The sequence below is a fragment of the Hydra vulgaris genome, chromosome 10 (genome assembly GCF_038396675.1).
Source record: "Hydra vulgaris chromosome 10, alternate assembly HydraT2T_AEP".
Classification (NCBI taxonomy): domain Eukaryota; kingdom Metazoa; phylum Cnidaria; class Hydrozoa; order Anthoathecata; family Hydridae; genus Hydra; species Hydra vulgaris.
Genome location: NC_088929.1, coordinates 40,717,501 through 40,740,564, shown reverse-complemented (window position 1 = coordinate 40,740,564; position 23,064 = coordinate 40,717,501). Strand labels below are relative to the sequence as shown.

At 31.2% G+C, this 23,064-nt stretch overlaps 2 long non-coding RNA genes across 3 annotated transcripts in view; one reads left to right on the top strand and one right to left on the bottom strand.

The window, feature by feature from the left end:
- The window catches only part of LOC136086601 (uncharacterized), a 67,676-nt gene that overhangs the window by 3,776 nt on the left and 40,836 nt on the right, over nucleotides 1-23,064 (top strand). The gene's annotated exons all lie outside the window — the stretch shown is intronic.
- LOC136086600 (uncharacterized) lies at nucleotides 8,687-9,578 on the bottom strand. The gene is made up of 3 exons (XR_010641459.1): nucleotides 9,347-9,578; nucleotides 8,907-9,001; nucleotides 8,687-8,782 (listed from the first exon to the last, which is right to left on the bottom strand). It is a non-coding gene; the product is annotated as an uncharacterized LOC136086600 (long non-coding RNA).

The window sequence follows — 23,064 nt, the reverse complement described above, 5'->3', positions numbered from 1 at the left end:
AAGTCTAGGTGTTAATTTCTCTAATTCTAATCAATATATCAACCGACAATGAAAAGAAAGCATAGAAATATTGGACAAAAAGATAGAAAAGTGGGAAAGTATTAAATTATCGATTAAAGGAAAAGCTCTAATAATCAACCAAACACTACTAAGCGGCCTATGGCATCTTGCTTTCACCCTACCTATACCATGTGACAAAAACATAAAACTAATAGAACGAAAAATCGACAACTTCCTTTGGAATAATAGCTCCATAAAAACACCGAAACAAGTTTCCAAACTCCCTATCAATAAAGGCGGTTTAAACATTATCCACATGACAATTCTACAAAGTTGGATTTCCAAATATTTTGATGAGAAAAAACAGGGAGCATGGAAAGATTCAGCCCTTCATATTTTTAATAATTAACGACATGCAAATCAAGGAAATCTTATATTTCTCACCACGCATTCTTCCAAATCATTAAAAACTCTACCCCCCTACTACCGTCAAACAATAAAAACGTGGAGTCATCTCTATAGAAAATTCAACAACCACAAAAATCTTACCATCGAGGAAGTACTAAACCAACCAATATTCTACAATCCATATATAAGACACGAGCGTAAAATCCTCAAACCATCTCCAGAATCCGCAAACAACAGCATAATAAAGATAGGCAACATTTCAAAGGTATTTTCTAGCGGCTTTCTAGAGAGTCAACTTGTTGGTATAAAGCAACACCTTCTAACAAAAATAATAAATTCACTACTGCCGAAATGTAAAACACCTCATAAATTCTCAAAGCAAAAGTTACGACCACAACAAAGCTCTATCATCTATTTATCTAAAAAACTCACCCTCTCTCAAATTTATAAACCTCAAACCAAAAAATGTATACTCTATCTCCAAAAACGATGCAGAAATAAACCTCACAGGAAAATTTTACAGATGGGCAGACTACTAAATATAGCATGAGAAACATAACAACAAAAGACTGGTCCCAATTATTTAACTACATCCACAAAAGTAACATCAGCAATAAAGCAGACGAAATTAAATATAAACTAATACACTTTGCAATTCCAACCAACTCGATTTTTAAAGAAAGAGGCTTTGTAACAGACGATCTCTGCCCTCAATGTATGAAAAAAACGGAAAACTTTCCACATGATGTTTAGATGTGAAAAAGCACAACCACTCATAAAATACACACTCGCTCTTATTCATAAAATCTATCCACATCATCCACCTCTTAAAAATACATTCAAAACTTTACTTTTTCCTTTAACACCTGTAAATAGTTTTTATATTGGAAATTTACTTCTTAACGAACTTTTATATAAATTATATTGTAATAGAATGAGGTCGTTCCATGAAAAGTCGATGTTTGCTAGAGTGAGTTTGTTAGAAGAATTCCAAAACAAAATCAAAAAGATTTTATATGAGGAATTCGAAATTTCAAAAATATTAAACAGTAAAGAGTTTTTTCTTTTACAATGTGAAAAAATCTGGAGCGAAGATAACAAAACTTCGCTCCACATCGATATAAACAACAATCTTTTTTTAAACAAAAATGCCCAGATTAATTTTGGAACTTTTTCGATTATTTTCGATTCTTGCTTTTCATGTTTTTCTTGTTTGTTTTGTTTTTTGATTTTATTTCATTTTAGTTTCTTCTTTTTTGTGTCTGTGAGGTCTTCATTTTTTTATATTAAGTATTTTTTTTTATATTAACTCTTGTGAGTTTTATATGTGACTTAGTAATGGAACAGTGGATCATCTTGTAATTAATACCACTGTATTCATTATTATTATCTCTACAAGGCAGACGCATGAGGAGATAAATAAACAGCAATATGATAAAACTATTTGAAGATTACGTAGAAAAGATATGTAAAACCGAATCAAGGTCAAATAAAAGAGTGTATAGTGTCACACAAGTGCGATAATATTTTTGACCAAAAAATTAAAATAACAACTAGTGTAATAAATGAATTTAATCTAAATTATTTTTATAACCTATTATCTTTTACAAATTGGAATCATCTTTTAAAAATTACAAACGTTATTAAAGCATATGATACGTTTCTTAACTAGTTTCAAAAGGTTTTCCGGAGACTACGAAACTTGTCAAAACAAAAACGCTAATAAATCCTTGGATAACGATAAAAGGTATTCTAAATTCGTCTAAAAACAAACAAACAACGGTTATATGATAAATTTATCAAAAGAAGAACACTTGAAAATAAAACCAAATACAAAACGCTCTAAAAAATATTATTGTTCTGAACAGTTAAGTAAAGACAAAAATGACACGCAAAAGATTGAGAACACAATTAAAGAAGTAACTGAAAAACAAAAATCTTTATTGATACCGCCTTCCAATCAATCTTAAACCAAATAATGAATTTATTACAGATAAATCTTTAATTGCAGAACAATTTAATTAGTATTTTGTTAATGGAGGTTCTTACTTAGCTTCAAAAATAGAAACCACAGAAGTAAAATTCGAATCTTTTTTTAAGTTCTAATAATACCAATTAATGGAAAGTAATGAACTTACAGAAAGAGAACTGTTGGATGCAATGCTTTTGTTTAAACCTAAAATAAAAATTTAGAATGTGAAGATATCAGTAGTCGCGTCATAATAAAATCAATAAAATATATAAAAATATTCCACTATTGCACAATTTTAATCTATCTTTAAAACTAGGTGTTTCATGATAAACTTAAAATTGCAAAAACTGTAACAATTTTCAAATCTAGTGATGTTTCAAACGCTGTAAACTATAGACCAATATCATTTCTTTTTTGTTTCTCAAAATTACTAGAAAAATTAACTACAATAGACTTTATTTCTTTCCAAATAGAAATAAATTCATAACAACAAACAATTCGAATTTACAGAATCGGACAAAACGAGTGCAACCAAGTAATGCTAATTTAATTTCTTTATATAAAAGTGCTGCATTGTTTCAATTTAGAGAAATAACTATGTAACTGTATAAAGACAAAGTTCTTCAAGTTTTATTCATCACAAAGTTCATTATTTATACACGAAAAATAATAAATTAATCAAAAGTTTAAAAAAAGTTCATTTCTATCTGAACAAAATAAGTGCAACTCGACAAAATGTTGACCAAGCTGTATTTCGCTATCAATATTTCGTGGCGAACCCTTTGTTGTCGATCACAGCCTTGCATATTCGAGGCATAGATTCGATCAGGTAATCAATGAAACTTTGTGGAATCGCTACCCAGGCCTTTTGGATTTGTTCAAACAGTTGATTCTTATTACGAACACCTTCACGATTAATTCTGCGGTTGACGATCTCCCACAGGTTCTCAATAGAGTTGAAACCCGGAAATTGAGGCGGCCAATCCATCACCGATAGGTGGTTGTCTTGAAACCACTGCTTGACTACTTTTGCAGTGTGTTTTGGATCGCTGTCTTGTTGAAAAACCTATTTTATTGGCATATTTCATTCAGCATGATGTAACATAGCATCTTTCAGGATACTTTTATATATGAAACGGTCCATTATTCCATCGTTTCGATGTATTGGACCTAGACCCTTAGCAGAAAAACACCCCTAGACCATTACATTGCCTCCACTATGCTTCACGGTCTTATGGCAGTAACATAAATTGAGGCGTTTTTCGGCCAGTCGACGTACACGGCAAATGCCATCGCTCCCAATGATGTTGAATTTCGATTCATCACTGAACAGGACAGTTCGCCATTTCTGCACATTCCAGTCAATATGAGATGTAGCAAACAGGAGTCTTTTCTTCTGGTTTTTTTAGTGAAATCAGAGGTTTCTTTGCAGGACGTCGAGAAAACAATCCGGCTTCAACAGCTCGTCGTCTGATTGTTCGGTCCGATACAGGCAGCTCTAATTGCTTTTGTATCTCGACTGATGATATCAAGGGATCCTTCTTGACGGATCTGACGATCATAGAATCCTCTCTAGAAGTGATGGAACGCGGTCTTCCACCTTTGTTATCTGCTGCCAACTTCCACGTAGAACGATATTTGGAACATAGTCTTGATACGGTTCATTTTTTCACGCGATATTTATGACAAATACATTTTTTTGACATTTCACTTACCTAATCGCCAATAATTTTCTTTCATAGTTCCAATCCAAGACTGTCGGGAGCCATTTTTGCACTTGAAGTCATAAAATTAATAAAAATAAATAATCACGCTTCTCAAGGCTTACCGAGTTACATTTACCTTGTGATGATACAATAATGCTCTGTAGAACACAACGTCTTGGTTGGATGTGGACTGTATTGATGTAATGAAATACTTGTTGTATTTCAGTACTTGTATTGATGTTTTTCGATAAAACACTTTGATAAAACTCACTTCGATAAACTGTCTTGATAATACTGTCTGATTGACTTCCATATGCTGACTGAATTACATGTCGATTTACATGTCTCTTATATAGTAAAATGAACCTGTGTGAGCCTGTTCTGGAAGATTCTAGATGTTTCTTTTCGATGCTTCTTTTAGATGTTTCTGGAAGCCTCTAGATGCGTCTGGATGCTTCTGAATGTTTCTGGATATTTCTGGATGCTACTGGATGCTTTCAGATGCTTCTTCTGGAAACTTCTGGAAGCCTCTGCATGCTTCTAGAAACTTATGGAAACTTCTGGATACTTTCTTTAATTATTAAAAAACTTCCGTCACGTTGACACGGACCAGACTTAAGAAAATGAAACAAACCAAAAAAGTTGCACTTGTTTTGTCCGCTGCAAAATGGCACTTGTCGACGATATTCTGCCTGTGTGCTGTCACCTGTCAGCTGATTGCTCATGTCATGGCATGCTATGACTCCAGACTCCTGAACTGTTAGCTGTGGTAGTATAGTTCGTTTTTAAGTCATGTAAAATTAGGAACACTTTTTAGCATTGTTCGATGTTGGTTGCAAATGTTTTGTCCAATACTGTAAGTCAAGACATTCCACTGGCTATGCCATTATTCACTTTATTTATGACATACTTAAAGCTGTTGAAAAAAAATATATATACAATAGAAGTTTTCATTGATAAAACGTTTGACACAGTTGTTCATAACATTCTTCTAGTTAAACTAATACAATATGGCATAAAAAACTCAAACTGATTTGTTTAAAAGTAACTTAACAAATAGAAAACAATATATATCGTATAACGAAGGAAAATCGAAATATATAACAGTTACACGAGGTGTTCCTCAACGATAAATACTCGTACCACTACACTTTCTTGTTTATACAAACGACTTACATAGATTTTCTAATATTTTAACTTCAATTTTATTCGCCGATGACACAAACTTGTTTTACTCTAATAGTAACATCGACTTCTTTTTGAAACAGTCAATAAGGAATTCACAAAGTTAACTGAATGGTTTAAGTCAAAAATATTTTCCATAAATATAAGTAAAACCAAATACAAAAATTATTCCATTAAAACTTTCTTATCTTTGTATTGATAATTCTAATATAAAAAGAGAGCACTCGTGCGCGCTCTTAGGTGTATTTTTCGCTAAATATCTTTCATGGCGTGAACACAAAAGTATAATAGAAAACAAAATATCAAAAAATATTGGCGTATTATATAAAGCTAAACGGTTTTTAAACCCAAACTGTTTAAAAAGCATAGACTTTTATAAAGCATATACTTTTCTTTTATTTACAGCTACTTTAATTATGGGAACATAGCTTGGTGCAGCATCAAGGCAACAAAAATAAAAAAACTACTTAGAAAGACAAAAAGATACTCAGGTAGACAAAAACATGCTGAACAAGTTATTTCAATGGTAAATAGTTTAACGCGCTCAAAAGGTTTATTAATAAACTAAACATACTCTATGTTTATCAACTATGTTTATCAACTAAACTTACTTTTATGTAAAAAATTGATAATAAAATGACACCTGTAATTTTTAATACCCTTTTTAACAAAATAAATCATGTTTACTCTACTAGGTTTTTAAACAAAAGTACATTCAATCCAAAACCGTTTATACGGCCACCAAGTTCTCTATTGCAAATAGTGGATTCAAATTATGGAATTGTAAACTATATAACATCATTAAAACTACTACTTTTTTTCACAAATTTAAAATAAATTTTAAACAAAAATTTCCTCCTAATGACATTAATTTTATTGAATTGAGTTATTTCTAACTTTTATATATATATATATATATATATATATATATATATATATATATATATATATATATATATATATATATATATATATATATATATATATATATATATATATATATATATATATTTATATATATATACACACATTTTTTTTGATGATGTTGCTTTCTACTTTTTTTTTTAACTTTAGTTTTATCTTATTTGATATTACTTTTTTTTTTAATTATTTACTTTTTAATTTCCCCTATGCAAACAAGCCGCCTGATTTGCTTTTTTCTGTTCTTGTTCTTATTAACTTAAACAATGTAAAAATAACTCTTAATCTAATTAATAATCATTGATTAACAACCGATAAAATTATTTTAACAAATGGTTCTTTTTATAACTTTATTTCAAATTAGCTTTTATATATATAATTTTGTTTTGTTTTGTTTTCTATACATGAGGTTTTTATTGTCTTTTATTAAATTGTGTCATATTTTTGTGTTTATTGGCTTTTGTTAAGTAAATAAAAAACTATATTTCAAATAATTTTTAACGTTATTATGATAACTTTTTCTAATAAAACAATTGCTTATAATGTAAAAAGTACGATGTAAATGAAGGGAATTAGTGATAAGACTACTTTTGTCTTCTTTTTACCCCGGCCATGTATATATTTATTTATACATTTTGATATTGTAGCAATATTAAAACGGCAATATATATATATATATATATATATATATATATATATATATATATATATATATATATATATATATATATATATATATATATATATATATATATATATATATATATATATATATATATATATATATAAGTATATATATATGAAACGTCTATCAACGTATCATGATGCACCTGATCGCATTTCATTATTAGATATGTATAACGAATATCTTACTGAAAAAAGTGGCTTACCCAGTAGTTTTGCTTTCTGATGGGCATTGTTCACGCTTTTATTTCAATGCCCTACAATTTTTACAATCAAAAAACATTTGTATGTTTTTAACTCCGCCAGGAACCAATACTGTGAAACAACTTTTAAACCAACTCAACAAAAATCTTCATCATGAGTATCGTGGTATGAAAAAAAAAAATACTTTTACTGATTTCAAATCACTAAATAAAGGAGCTTTTATTATGATCTTAGGACGTATTTGAAAAATTAGGCCCCAAATCAATATATAATCAAAGTTGCTAAATACGTCCCAGACGGCACATCTGGTTTTAATCTCGGAATACCCGTATAAACACGTGTTTGTTACAATCCAGGCGTAAACCAAAAACACGTGGATTTCACGGGAAGTTTAACTGGAGTTTTACACGTGTTTTCTAAGGTTTCAAACACGAGTTTTTTCATGTTTTAAATACGTGTTTTTGAGGTTTTAAACTCGTGTTTTATGAGGTTTTAAATTCGTGTTTTCTATAGTTTAAAATGGACTTATGGCATTAAATAAAGTTTCCAAACGGAAACTTTATTTAATGCCTTAAGTTAGTTCAGGCATAGGTTTTCCAAACTTATGCCTGAACTAACAGCTGTTCAGCACGGTTTAATGATAAACCAAAAATACGTAGGTTTTGTTAGACACGTTTATAGTTTTAAACATGTAAACCTTTTTTTATATATACTACATTATATTTACGACAATTTTGTTATTTTATTTTTGTTTTTTAAGGTAAATTATTTTACAATAATACTACGAAGAAAAAATAAACAAAGAAATAAATAACCAAATCATTAAAAATAAGCTAATAAAAGACGCTTGGCACATGGTTACCATACATAATATTTAATTTCGATTGATCGCCTCTTCCGTCATTATAAAATCTAAAATCGTATAACAATACGCTTTCGCATTTATACAAACAATTCTAGTAGCATCGAATGTTCTTTTTAATTTTTCTTAAAAGTCGCGTCTCGAACTTTACTAATTCCTCAATTGAGGTAACCTGTTCAAATTTAATTTCATTCAACTCTTTATCTAAAAACTATTGCAGTAGCCCAAATTTCTTTTTATGTAATGATGTGACACAATCATTTTACGCTAAAACATGGCATCATCCATGGGAAAGGTTTCGTTTGTCTGATTTTTTGGTCGAACTGTATTGGTAACGGTTTTTGATGATTCGCCTTAATCTATTTATAAAAAAAACAAGTTTTATAATAAATAACAAATAAATGATTATCTTAGTCTATTGTTTTGTATTGTACCTAAATAAATGCACTATAAAAAATGCTGTTTGAAAAAACCAGAGTAATGATTCGATGGAAGAGTAAAATTGCTTTTTTCTTTATTAATCACGGTTGTTTGTGTCTGTACCTTTAAACGGAATTGACCCTTCATTCTTCTTTTCAAATTGTTTTTTAGAGCCACCTACTTCAGCCTAAATAAGAGACGCCCTTGAAGAATTTATGAAATAAATTAGGAAGCATAATTCATCAAATATACTATTGTACTTTTTAAATATTATAAACTTTTAAATTATATTTTCATTAGCATTTGTACCAGGATGTAAATCCTCTCTTAATTGATTTTTGCTTATAAATATAGAAATCTTTAAAGGTTAATTCGAAACCCTCTCATTTAGGTTTTTTTGCTTGTTAAAGTGCAAATATCCTGTTTTAAGATAAATTAGACTAATATACACTCAAATATAGGTAATAAATATAAATATAAGTTATACATAAAATTTAAAAAAACCAAATGCACACATGCCCCCTGTTCATTAATAGTCACCTACCTTAATCAACATTAATATTATTATCTTTATTAAGTTTCTGAAGTCTTCTATAAATATATTGTCTTCATCTAGATTATGTGATAACGGTAAAACTCCTAAAAGATAAAATTTGCAAAAACAAAAGTTACCACAAATATTAGTGTCATTTTAAATTTCTATATACACACAAACAAAACAAAGAAAGTTCAATATGTGCTAATGCATATCACTAGCCATATTCTGCTTGATAATAGACCCTTACCTTTATCAGCAAAAAAAATATAATTTCTGCAATCAGATAGACTATCCAAGAAATTTTCTTGCTGGCTTCCGCTCATGCCATATTTTTTATACTGCTGACTCATTTTTGTATCTTCTCAAACAATTAAAAATTAATTTAACATTTACATAATAATTTTCAAATATAAACAATTAATTTACAGATAAGTAAAGTTACTTACGGACAGTATTTTGCAACAAAGTATTACTAGATTTTGCTGTCAATATTGGTAGAGAAAGTTTATTCGATGAAGCATAGGTAGTATATTGGTGCAGCCTCGCAGCTCAAAGACAAATTTAAACATTCAGGAAATAAATTTCCAGCTAAGGCTGATCTATATTTTTTCATATATTCTTTCTACTATGCTGAACTTGTTCTTTTCATTTTTGTTAAATAATTATTATTAATAGGATATCCTGTAGCATTTAGTACACACATTTATATAGGAACAACACTAGTATTTTTAAAACATATAACAATAATAACAAAACTAGTAATAATAACATTAATACTGTTAACACAAAAAATGTATTATATATATATATATATATATATATATATATATATATATATATATATATATATATATATATATATATATATATATATATATATTCATCGCAGAAATACACACACATATACAGATACAAATACACACAAATATACATACGCCTAAATAAACACACATATGTGTGTATATTTGTATATCTTACGTATACGTAACATATACATTTATTTATAAGTGTATGTATGTATGTATGTATATATGTATATATATATATATATATTATATATATATATATATATATATATATATATATATATATATATATATATATAAATATATATATATTTTTATACATACATAATATATAGACTTATACATACACACATATATACATATGAGTACATAGATAAACACATACATATTTTATATATGTATTATACAATTATACATACATATATAAAATATATATTGTATAAATCAGCGCCGTACTATCGCAAGTGCAATCGCACTGGGCCCCCTATTAAATAAATTAGAAAAACTTCTCCAATACCATAAATTACTACGAATTAGAAGAAAAAAATTTTTTTTTTAGTTTCTGCACAGGGCCCCCAAAAGTTACAGCACGGCGCTGGTATAAATTATATAGATACACAAGTGTGTATGTATATAGATACACGTGTGTATATATATATGTATATATATATATATATATATATATATATATATATACACATATATATACACAAGTGTATAATATATACGTGTGTGTGTGTTTGCGTGTATATATATATATATATATATATATACATATATATATATATATATATACATATATATATATGTGCATATAAATGTATATATATATATATATATATACATATATATATATATGTGCATATATATATATTTATATTTATATGTATATATATATATATATATATATATTTAAATATATATATATATATATATATATATATATATGTATATATATATATATATATATATGTATATATATATATATATATATATATATATATATATATATATATATATATATATATATATATATATATATATATATATATATATTTATTTACATATACATGCTAATACTTAACAAAAACTGAATTTATTTAACATATAAATTTTCTCGACAAATGTTTTCCCGAATGTTCTTGATACACACTCTAAAACCTTCCGAATAATAAAAATGCAATAAATTTGAAAAATCGCGTGCTTTTAGTAATGGTTTCACATTCGTTGCAAAAACTTCTGATAATATAATACTCCATTTTTGTAACTGATACACCATCACTAAAAACTTAATATTTAAACTGGTTTTTTGGTAAAATCATAGTCATAATAACACATAGTCTGGCTAGTTGGGCTGTTTTCGCAAGATGTTTTTGTTTTTTAACAATAAAAAATTAAAATTTGAATTGATGTTAAAAATAGTTAATTTATCGTGCCCAGACTATTAATAAGTGCACAAAAATCTAAAAAATGGCAAACTTTGGAGAGGAACAGTCCATTGATTCTCTTATATTAAATCTAGAATCGGACGTTTTTTTTGAAAAAAGTAAGTTTCTTAATGACGTCAATGCTTTTCTTACAGAAATTGAGAATGGAAGCGTTTCAAACAACTTTAACTGCCAGCAGTGTGTGAAAAAATGCAAATCAGAGATAGGACTCAAACGCCACATAACAACACATCACTCTAAGATTGACTCTTCAACACTGCAAACAAATGCAACAACAGATATTAAGCGTGCGTGTACTGCAGACGAGTTCATAACTTTCATTAAAAAAAGCATTAAATTTGTGCAAAACGATCTTTGCTATCCTCCATATATAAGAGATGAGCTTTCAAGGTACAGTTTCTCTAAAGATGATGCAAAGCATTCATTTGATCTACTAAAGGAAGTTATTGAAAACTTTAATGGTGATGCGGAAGTTTTTTATCAACAATTTTACAAAGTTGCTGGTCAGAAAGGTTTTATGAAAAATCTTACAGAAAAAACTTCAACTCTTGTAGGATATGACCTTGCAAATCACATTTTGGCTCACTTGTCTAAGTCTAATAATGCCACCTCAGTTTTAGTTATTGATAATGAAATTAAGTTTACAGATAAAGAAAAAAGTTTAATTGAACATTTGGGTGGGTGTGTATTTAGTACTTTTTATCGAAGGATACGTTATTCAAAAAGTTGGCAACCAGATTTTGTCAAGAAACACTATCAATTCTGTTGGCTGGAAAAGTTGTAGAAAATGATTCTAATTATTGTGATGAGTATAATCATGATACTCATAAAAAATTTACTAGCTTAAAAAATCGAGGCGGTCTTTGGTCTATATCTTCTGATGCTTTGTCACTATTTAAATAGCAGAAAGAGCATTCAGAAAATCAACGAAAATTTTAACTCAAACTATTCACTGCAGCAAAATGACTGCAGAGCTCCTTCAAGATGTTGGGGTTTTATCTCACTTCTCAAAAATTTTCAATGTTTCTTCTACTAAAGTATCTAAAGAAATGTCTCTCAATCTTCTAGACCAACTTTTAACTCATTATATTCGTGTTCGCTCATTTTCCTATTCAAAGGATCTTGTAAACTTGTATAAAATCATGTCTAAGATTAAAAGAACAAAATCATTAAGAAAAGGAATCAAGAAAGGAACTTTGAACTCCACTGTTTAGTTTAGATAAAAAATAGACATTAAAAAAGGTTATTTTCATAGCCACAAATGTCATTAAAAACATATTCTTGCATAAGAACTATATTGCAGCATGATGGAGAAATGCAATGATTAATAAAGTGAAAACCAAATGAAATTAAGTAAGTTTTTATTTTAAGTATCAAATGTTATACAATTAAAACTAGTTTAATAGTTATATATTTTTACTATTTTATTAAAATAATTTTGAAATAAATAATGTTAAGAATTTTATTTTAGCCTCATCTTTCTTTGTAACGCAACGTCAACTTAAGAGTCACTTTTCAGCCTCTTAGAGAATTTTAAAGGTTAACAATATACCTTTTGGTGCCCCAATTACCACTTATTATGCAAAGTCTTGAATACTAAAAAACAGTACTCAAGACTTGGGAACCTTACTTGCATATATATATATATATATATATATATATATATATATATATATATATATATATATATATATATATATATATATATATATATATATAAACACACACACACACAAAATTTTTTATACAAATAATGCTTTTATTAGGTTTGTAGCTTTGAAAATAGCCGTTTTTAATTTCCTTCTTTTGATGAATTTATTTTTTGTTTGGAATTCGGCGTGGTAATTTCTCTTTGGTAAAGGTCTTTGGTTCAGGATTATTATCAAGACTATTAGTTCCTATAATTGGTTTGAAAGTGCATTGGTTTCTTATCGTATTGTTATTATACCCAATATTATGTAAAGATGGATTATCCTTTCTTTTTCCAATGGCTCGTTGTTGGCCAAAATAATTTTCTAATGAATCTTGACATAGCCGTTCAGTTAAAACATATTGGACACCCATATTTAAAAAGTATTTAATTAAATCAATAACTGAGTGAACAGTAATATTGATCCCTTCGTATGTTTGCCAAGCTAAAAACATATTTCCCCGATCAGCCTTAGTGAAATTTTTAGGTCTTTGATCTATAGACAATTTCCAATCTTCAAAGTATTTTAAAAAGATTTCAACCATATTAGCCGTTCATCATTGATCAAATAAAATGGCTTGGAAAATAGATTTTGATTCTAAGTGCAATCTGTAATATTTTTTACATTTACGCAATCAAAAAAATTATTAAAATCTGACAATATTTAGCAGTTCTTGAGGCTTCAGCAGGACCAAATGCATTTAAAGCAGTGCTAACAAATGAACTAAGTACTTGAGCTGCTAATCTTACATTCATTTTGGAAAATAGGCTTAACCTAATGTGTTATAAGGAGAGATTTGGCAAGTGTGAAGGCCACAGTTTAGATCTTCATAAAATAATTCAGATATGTGGTTCCACAAAATGGGATTATCAGTATTCCATATATCTTCCTTTACCTGATGCAGAATGAAAAAGGCAATTTCGAGCAGTTTTTATCAAATGTGGAGGATCAGCTATAAAATATATAAAACGATCATCATCAGCAAATTTATTTTTGATGCGATAGATAAATTTAACATTTGTGTTAATATCTTGTTCTTCTGTCATATGAAAATGCATGCTAAAAAATTTACGATTGCATGAGACACCATCACTTGTTGTAGCAATTACTTTAAGATTGCATGAAAGCTCTAAAATACTGACAGCCTTCCAAAATAAGGGGAACAGTTGAATAGCTTGGATGTTTGTAGTTGCAAAGTTTGCAAAACTATATTTAAAAGGGTTTACAATACCTCTTACAAGAAAAACAAGGATATGTGCTGCAATTTCATCAGCTTTGTTAAGAGTTGCATAGTTAATATTTGTGTCACCAAGATCAACAAATCCAATAAGATCACCAGAATACTTATCCCAAACCAAATTTTCCTAAATTTCATTTCATCAAATAAAAGAGTGATAAACCGTTCTTGCTCAGAAAAATCCTTTACCTTTAAATTAAATTCATTGACAATTTCATGGTTAAATCCTCTTTGTGGTCGGATATAGTTTTTGTAGTCTCTTAAACGCCTTTGACTTGGTAAAATTACAAATCCAGAGTCTGTTGAAATCATCATCGGTGGCTGGTATCTTAAAAAGTGAAACACCTTTATTTCTTCGAGAAGTACCACAACCGAAAATGGAACAATTAGCACTAGGCATTTGCTAATACCAAGGATAAACCAACAACATTTTTGTAAATATTATTCTTAAAGAGTCTTTGTTTACAAATAGTGTGCACTAGTTAGTAGACTGGGTTCTAAAAAACGCTAACAAAATGATAAACAAAAGCGCTCTTCAACTGGCCAGACTATGTATATTATGACTATGGTAAAATATAGTAGTTAATTTCACGGAATCAAAACCTTATTCTAGACACGTGTTATTCTTAGTTTTTTCGGGAGTTTTAAACACGCAACAGAAACCACGCGTAACTTTTAAACGAGTTGTGCCGTCTGGGGTGGAAGTAACTTCCAGATCATTAAACGTCAATGTCATGCAACAGGAAAGTTTTCACAATCTGCTTTATGCATAAATACTTTCATAATTGTTGCACCAAGTACAAAAACCTTTGAAAGACATACTATTAAATCTCCTGATAGAAAAATAAGTTTAAGTAAAAAAGACATATTTGTGCGTTCACAAGAGCTAATTCAGGAGTTGAACGAAAAGAGCAATTCACTTAAAGAAATCTCTCGCTTAATGACCGTGCAGAAAATCAGGCACAAAATTTATAAAGTTACTACTTGGGTTACACAGGTTCACGAATTAATGAAATAAAAAAATGTGTTGGAGTTAGTAAAAGTAGTTCAAACTAATAAAAGTCGAAAATTAAAAGACAAATAAAATGGAACAAAGAAAAACAAAAGCAAGCATTTTACGGTATAAAAACAAGCACAATTGTGAAGATGGTGTTCATCACGCCATAAAACTACAGCAATACTCTTCTTGTCACATTGCATAAAGGTCATTCTATAAAAAGTTATCTTGTAAAGTGAACGGAAAGAAACAAACAATCTTGCTGCTGCATTAACCAATAATCCGCTCAAAAGTAAAATTAATGAATAGGAAAGTGACAAAGGTGCTAACAGTTAAAATAATATACATAAAAACGTTATCTTACAGTTCTTGTGTCTAAATCATCAACATTTAATATGAACAGAATTCCATTATTTTCAATCAATTAGTTGATCAACCGAATTAAGAGTCAGTAATAACGAGGATGTTTAAAAATAATTTGTTATTTTACCATCTTCGGTTAGTTTTAACTTCAAAAAAAATACTTTTTACTTTCAAAAAAAAACTTTTTACTTTCAAAAAATTTTTTTTCAAATAAAAAAAATCTATTTTGCTGCTTGATAGGACTCAATCTATGAGTTACAGGTACTATATGAACGTGTGACTTTCCATCTGTTTCTGGGGCCCGTCTGTCTAACGTAGCCGTGGTGAAGTGTTTAGAGTTTTGGTTTAGAATCCAGAGGTCCATGTTAAGACACAGTCTGTAGCAAAACAGGCGACATTATTAAAAAAAGGAAATGTGAACTTTCTTGTTAAATGCTCTTCCAAGTTGCACTGTGATAAGACCGTAAAGACTTCTAAGAGCATCTTGGAGGGTTGTGCGAAAATATAAATTGAATTATGCCGAAATGTAATTTTAATATGCCCAGCGGGCGCAGACGTCACCATCTCTAGCCTTTACTCAGCTCTTAGCTGAGTAAAGGCTAGAGATGGTGTCTCTCTAAAAATACTTATCTTGGGCAGATGTTAAATGTACCCGGCTACTGTATTGTAGAAGGCCTCCTAGGCAAAGACTTAAGGGGTAAACAGATTATATCTGTTGACCAGCCTCGCACCCCTTCTTCATCTATTAAGCTGGCGCAGATGTATTTTGAATACATTGTTTCCAGTTTAGGATGTTGAATGCTAGAATTTCTTGATTCAATGCATGGGTTTTGCTTGCGTCTCTGTTTTTATGACTAGGCAACACATTCTGTTATCTCCTAATGAGGGTACAGCTCCAAAACTCAGTTTTATGGTTCTGAGGCCGGCGGGTAGTCATGTTTCCCGAACTCTGTGATAGCACTCAGAGAGGCTGATTCCATCAACAGCTGAAAAATGTTACAGTTTTAAAAGTGCCATGTTGCGCATGGATTACGTCCCTGTTTGTACTTTTGGTGTGCATTGCTGAGGCCACAATTGGAGCCCATTGTTACGGCTTAGAATTTATTAGTAGTAATGAGGCAATTGCTTGGGCTATTAAATAGTGTTTCGAGTACTATCTATGCTCTGTGTCAAGCTCTTCAATCTAATTTAAAAATGAATAAAGTACCAAAAACTATAAAACACAAAAAACCATCATCATCACCAAGTTCTCTTAACCTATCATTCACTAATATTCGTGGTTGTCAAAATAACTTTTCTTCTGTTGAGTCTTATCTCCTGCAAAGTTTACCAGACCAAATTGATCTTTGTGAGACTAATTTGAATTCGGCAGTCTCATCTTGTGATCATAGTGTTGATGGTTATCTTCCTTTAATTCGTAAAGACTCCAATAGTCACATGCATGGCCTGGGCATTTATATTCGTAAGAATTCACCCATTTGTCGTGAAACTAGGTTTGAATCCACAAGCTCTTCTTTTATGTGCTTTCGTTTAGAAACACTTCACTCTACTTTGCCTCGAGACACTCTTTTTTATGTTATTTCTGATCATATTAACCAAGCCCTCTCTCTTTATCCATCAGTTAATATAGTTGTTTTTGGTTACTTTAATGCTCCACACTCTGAATGGCTTGGCTCTAGTGTCAGCGATTCATCAGGCATTAAAACCCACAACTTTTGCCTTTCTCAATCCCTAACTCAAATAGAAAACTTTCAAACTCGCTTTCCAGACAACTCAAATCATTTACATTCGCTATTCGACTTATGTCTTGTTTCTGATCCTAGTCTGTGCTCAGTTTCTCCACATTCACCCTTAGGTGCTTCTGATCACAGCTTGATCTCTCTAAAACTAATAACTTGTTCATCTTCATCACTTGAATCCTCTTATTATTGAAACTCTTACAACTACAGTAAGACTGACTGGGATTCTTTCCGTGATTTTCTTCGTGATGGCACTTGGGTAGAAATCTTTTGTCTTCCTGTCGACAAATGTGCTGCTTACATAGTCTCGTGGATTTAGGCTAGCATGGAATCTTTTGTTCCCTCTCAACAATTTCAGGTCAAGCCTCACTCACCTCCATGGTTTTCCTCACGCTGTGCTGCTGCGATTGCCGATCGAAACCGTTACTTCCATGTTTATAAGCAAAAAAAATCTCTAGAAAACAGACGTCTGTTTATTACCGCTAGAAGCAATTGTAAAAAGGTTTTCTCTCACGCCAAAGCATGGTATTCTTAGGTCATGAAATCTTGTATTTCATCTCAAAAATTAGGCTCTCGTTACTTCTGGAGAATCTTTAATAGTATCACTAACTATGGCAAATCTATAATTCCACATCTCTTGTATGGTTCAGACTTTGTCACCTCACCTAAAAACAATGCTGAACTGTTTGCTAAAAACTTTTCATTAGTATCACCTCTTGATTCCACTAGTTGCGTTCTGCCTGATACTGCCAACAAACAGGTTGATCCATTGCTTGACATTAATATTACTCCAGCTTCTTTATCTAAAGTGATTTCCTGACTAGACTCTTCTACAGCTTGTGACCCGGAAAACATACCAGTTATTGTCTTGCAGAAGTATTCTCCGGAGCTGTCTTCTATACTCTCAAAACTATTCATCGGGTGCTTATCAGAGTCTTGTTTTGCAGCCTGCTGGAAAGCGGCATCTTTTATCCTTATCTTCAAAAAATCTGGAGAGCGATCTGATTCGTCTAACTACCGTCCCATTAGTCTTCTTCCTATCATAAGCAAGGTTTTCGAATCTTTAATTAACTAACACTTAATTTCTCATTTTGAATCTAATAACTTACTTTCTGAACATCAATATGGATTTCGATCTTCTCGTTCTACAGCTGGCTTTCTAACAGTAATAACTAACAGGTTTTATCGTGCATTAGATAAAGGTGGAGAGGTTAAGGCCATTGTTCTTGACATTTCAAAAGCTTTTGATAAAGTTTATCATGCTGGTCTTCTCCATAAGCTTTCTTTTTATGGTGTATCTGGCAATATCTTTAGGATTATTGAATCCTTCCTTTCAAATCTTAGTATAAAAGTTTTCCTCAATGAACAGCACTCTTCTTCTTATTCTGTAACTTCAGGGCTTCCTCAAGGTTCTATCTTTTGTCCTATACTCTTTTTAATTTACATTAACGATCTTCCAGATAAAATCACATCTAAGGTGGCATTGTTTGCTGATGATATTACCATTTATTCTTGTCGTGAAAAGAAACAAACACTCTCTGATTGTTGGTTTCTTATCACGACAAGAATAAATGGAGGGGGCGTTGAGCTTGAAAAGGATCTCACTTCTGCTACAGCATGGGGCTCACAGTGGCTGGTGAACTTCAATACAGATAAAACTCAATTTTTTCAGCTAATTGTTATTGCAATAATTTAGATCTTCTTATATTTATGAACGGTAATGTACTCAATAAGCCATCTATCCTTTATCTTCTAGGATTAAGTCTTACTTCCAATCTTTCTTGGAAACCATATATATAAAATAAGCATTTGGTAAGGCTGCATCTCTTTATTAAGCTCGTCACTTTTTTACTTCAGATTCTATTTTCTATAAATCTCAAATCCGGTCTAGTATGGAATACTGTTGCTATATCTGGTGCGGTTCTTCTAATGATGCCCTTTCTCCTTTAGACAAGGTGCAAAAACGTATTGTAAACATAGTTGGACTTGCTCTTGCAGCCAACCTCCAACCATTATCACATCGTCGTAATGTTGCTTCTTTTTCTTTTTCCTACAAATGCTATAATGGGTACTGCTCTAAATGTCTCTTGTGCCATCTACTATAATTCATTCTCGTGTTACTCGTCAAACAATTAAGTGTCATCTTTTTTCTGTGACTGTTCCTATGTGCTCCAAAAACTCTTATTCGTCTAGTTTTTTTCCTCGAGCATGAGTTCTTTGGAATTCGCTTAGTTCATCTTGCTTTACTGAATCATATAATTTGCAACCCTTTAAGTCGTCCGTCAATCGTTATCTTGCTCTACAATCTACATCTTTTTTCTTTCAGTAACTTCCAACTTCAATCAGTAGCTGCTTGCAGCCTTGTTGCAAGCGAAGATTTAAAAAAAAAAAAAAAAAGTTTAATAAGATTATATAACAAAATATATACTAAAGTACATGTCATGTTTCATAGCAAAACCATCTTAAAAATATTTTCAAATTAAAACATCGTTTTCAATTTTAAATGTTAATCAAAATCAATATTAGGCTAATGAGAATACCAGTGATAGCGTTAAATAGTCTTTTTTTTTTTTTTTTTTAATATCCTCGCTTCCAACAAGGTTGCAAGGAGCCACTAATTAAAGTTGGAAGTTACTGAAAGAGAAAAGATGATGATTGTAGAGCAAAATAACGATTGATGGATGACTTAAAAGATTGCAAATTATATGAATCAGGAGAGCAAGATGAAGGAAGCGAATTCCAAAGAGCTGATATTCGAGGAAAAAAACAAGACAAATAAGAGTTTTTGTAGCACTTAGGAACAGTCACAGAAAAAGGATGACACTTATTTTAATGACGAGTAACATGAGCATGAATTATAGTAGATGGCACAAGAGACGCTAGCTCTTTAGATCAGTGCCCATTATAGTATTGGTAGAAAAGAGAAAGAGAAGCAACATTACGACGATGTGATAATCGTTGGAGGTTGGCTGCAAGAGCAGGTCCAACTATGTTTACAATACGTTTTTGCACCTTGTCTAAAAGAGAAAGGGCATCATTAGAAGATCCGCCCCATATATGGCAACAAGATTCCATACAAGACCGGATTTGAGATTTATAGAGATAGAGAATAGAATCCGATGTAAGAAAGTGACGAGCTCGATAATGAGATGCAACCTTTGCAGATGCTAATTTTGCAACTGATTTGATATATGGTTTCCAAGAAAGATTGGAATTAAGAGTTAGTCCTAGAAGATGAAGAGTAGGTGACTCATCAAGTACATCACTGTTCATAAATATAGGAAGATCTAAATTATTGCGATAACGATTGGCTGAAAAAATTAATTTTTATCTGAATTAAAGTTCACCAGCCACTGTGAGCCCCATGCTGTAGCAGAAGTGAGATCCTTTTCAAGCTCAAATGCCTCCTCCAAGCAATCAGAGGGTGATGGTTTCTTATCACGACAAGAATAAATGGTAGTATCATCAGCAAACAATGCCACTTTAGATGTGAGAATATTTGGAAGATCGTTAATGTAAATTAAAAAGAGTATAGGGCCAAGGATCAAACCTTGAGGAACCCCTGAAGTTACAGAATAAGAAGAAAAGTGTTGTCCATCGAGGACAACTTTTATGCTACGATTGGATAGGAAGGATTCAATGATCTTAAAGATGTTGCCGGATACACCTTAAGAAGAAAGCTTATGGAGAAGACCAGCATGCCAAAATTTATCAAAAGCTTTTAAAATGTCAAGAGCAACGGCCTTAACCTTTCCACTTTTATCAAATGCACGATAAAACCTGTCAGATATTACTGTTAGAAAACCAGCTGTAGAACGAGAAGATCGAAGTCCATATTGATGTTCAGAAAGAAAGTTATTAGATTCAAAGTGAGAAATTAAGTGTTTGTTAATTAGAGATTCGAAAACCTTGCTTATGATAGGAAGAAGACTTATGAGAAGGTAGTTAGACAAATCAGATCGCTCTCCAGAATTTTCGAAGATAGGGATAACAGATACCGCTTTCCAGCAGGCTCGGATAAACACTTGTTGAATAGTTTTGAGAGTATAGACGACAGCTCCAGAGAATACTTCTGCAAGACAATAACAGATATGTTTCCGGGCCACAAGCTGTAGAAGAGTCTAGGCAGGAAATCACTTTAGATACAGATAATGGAGTGATATAAATGTCAAGCAATGAATCAACCTGTTTGTTGGCAGTATCAGGTAGAACGCAACTAGTGGAATCAAGAGATGATATTGATGAAAAGTTTTTAGCAAACAATTCGGCTTTGTCTTTAGGTGAGGTGACAAAGTCTGAACCATACAAGAGAGGTAGAATTATAGATTTGCCCTTATTATTGATATTATTAAAGATTCTCCAGAAGTCACGAAGGCCCAATTTTTGAGATGAGATACAAGACTTCATAACCTGATAATAGCGGGTTTTGGCGTTAGGCAAAACCTTTTTACAGATGTTTCTAGCAGTAGTAAACAGGCGTTTGTTTTCTGGAGAATTATTTTGCTGATAAATATGGAAGTAACGGTTTCGGTTGGCAATCACAGCAGCACAGAGTGAAGAAAACCATGGAAGGAGTGAGATTTGACCTGGAATCGTCGAGAGGGAATAAAAGATTCCATGCCAGTCTGAATCCACGAAGTTATGTAAAATGCACATTTGTCGACAGGAAGACGAAAGATTTCTACCCAAGGGCCATCACGAAGAAAATAACGGAAAGAATCCCAGTCAGCTTTACTGTAGTTGTAAGAGGCTCGATAACAGGGGGATTCTGGTGATGAAGAGGAATGAGATATTAGTTTTAGAGAGATCCAACTGTGATCAGAAACACCTATGGTTAAATGTGGAGAAACTGAGCACTGACTTGGATCAGAAACAAGACATAAGTCGAGTAGAGAAGGTAAATGATTCGGGTTGTCTGGAAAGCGAGTTGGAAAGTTGTCTATTTGAGTTAGGGATTGAGAAAGGCAAAAGTTGTGGGCTTTAAAGAGTTTGGGAAACCGGAATACCAGCCGGCCTCAGAACCATAAAACTGAATTTTAGAGCTGTACTCTCATTAGGAGATAATAGAATGAGTTGCCAAGTCATAAAAACAGAGACACAAGCAAAACCCATGCATTGATTCAAGAAGATCCAGCATTGAACATCCTAAACTGGAAACAATGTATTAAAAATACATCTGCGTCAGCCTAATAGATGAAGAAGGGGTGTGAGGCTGGTTAACAGATAGAATCTGTTTACCCCTTAAGTCTTTGCCTATGAGGCCTTCTACAAGAAAGTAGCCGGGTGCATTTAACATCTGCCCAGGATGAGTATTTTTATCGAGACACCATCTCTAGCCTTTACTCAACCAAGAGCCCCATGGCAGGGTGTGTTTTAAATCGGAGTTGGCATCTCCTAGCCTTTGCCTCAAAAGGCGTATCCTACAAGGCAGCAGGACATGAAGCAGATTGTACTGGATTACATGTTACCAGTAGCAGGATTACCTGATTTGACTTTTCAACTTTTAAACTACTTTTTTTTCATTAGACCATTTATGCTGTGCCATTTATTCTTACAAAATAGTGTCTGTTGTCAGTCTACATTTATAAAAAGAAATGTTATACTGTCAAACATCAAATTTAAAATTCAAATTTTTTTTTGAATGAGAAAATGTTAAAATATTTATTATAAATAACAAAACATTTTTAATTTTATCAGCTAGATTTTTACCGCCAAACAATGATAACTGTTTTACCTAAAAAGAAACAATGCAATAAACATCGAAAATATTCATGACAATTTAAAAAGAATTGTAATAGTATATAAAATGTAAGAAGTCGTTCATAAATTACGCAACACTAAAAAGTAAAGTAGATAGTTAGAATAGTACTTTTTATATATGGT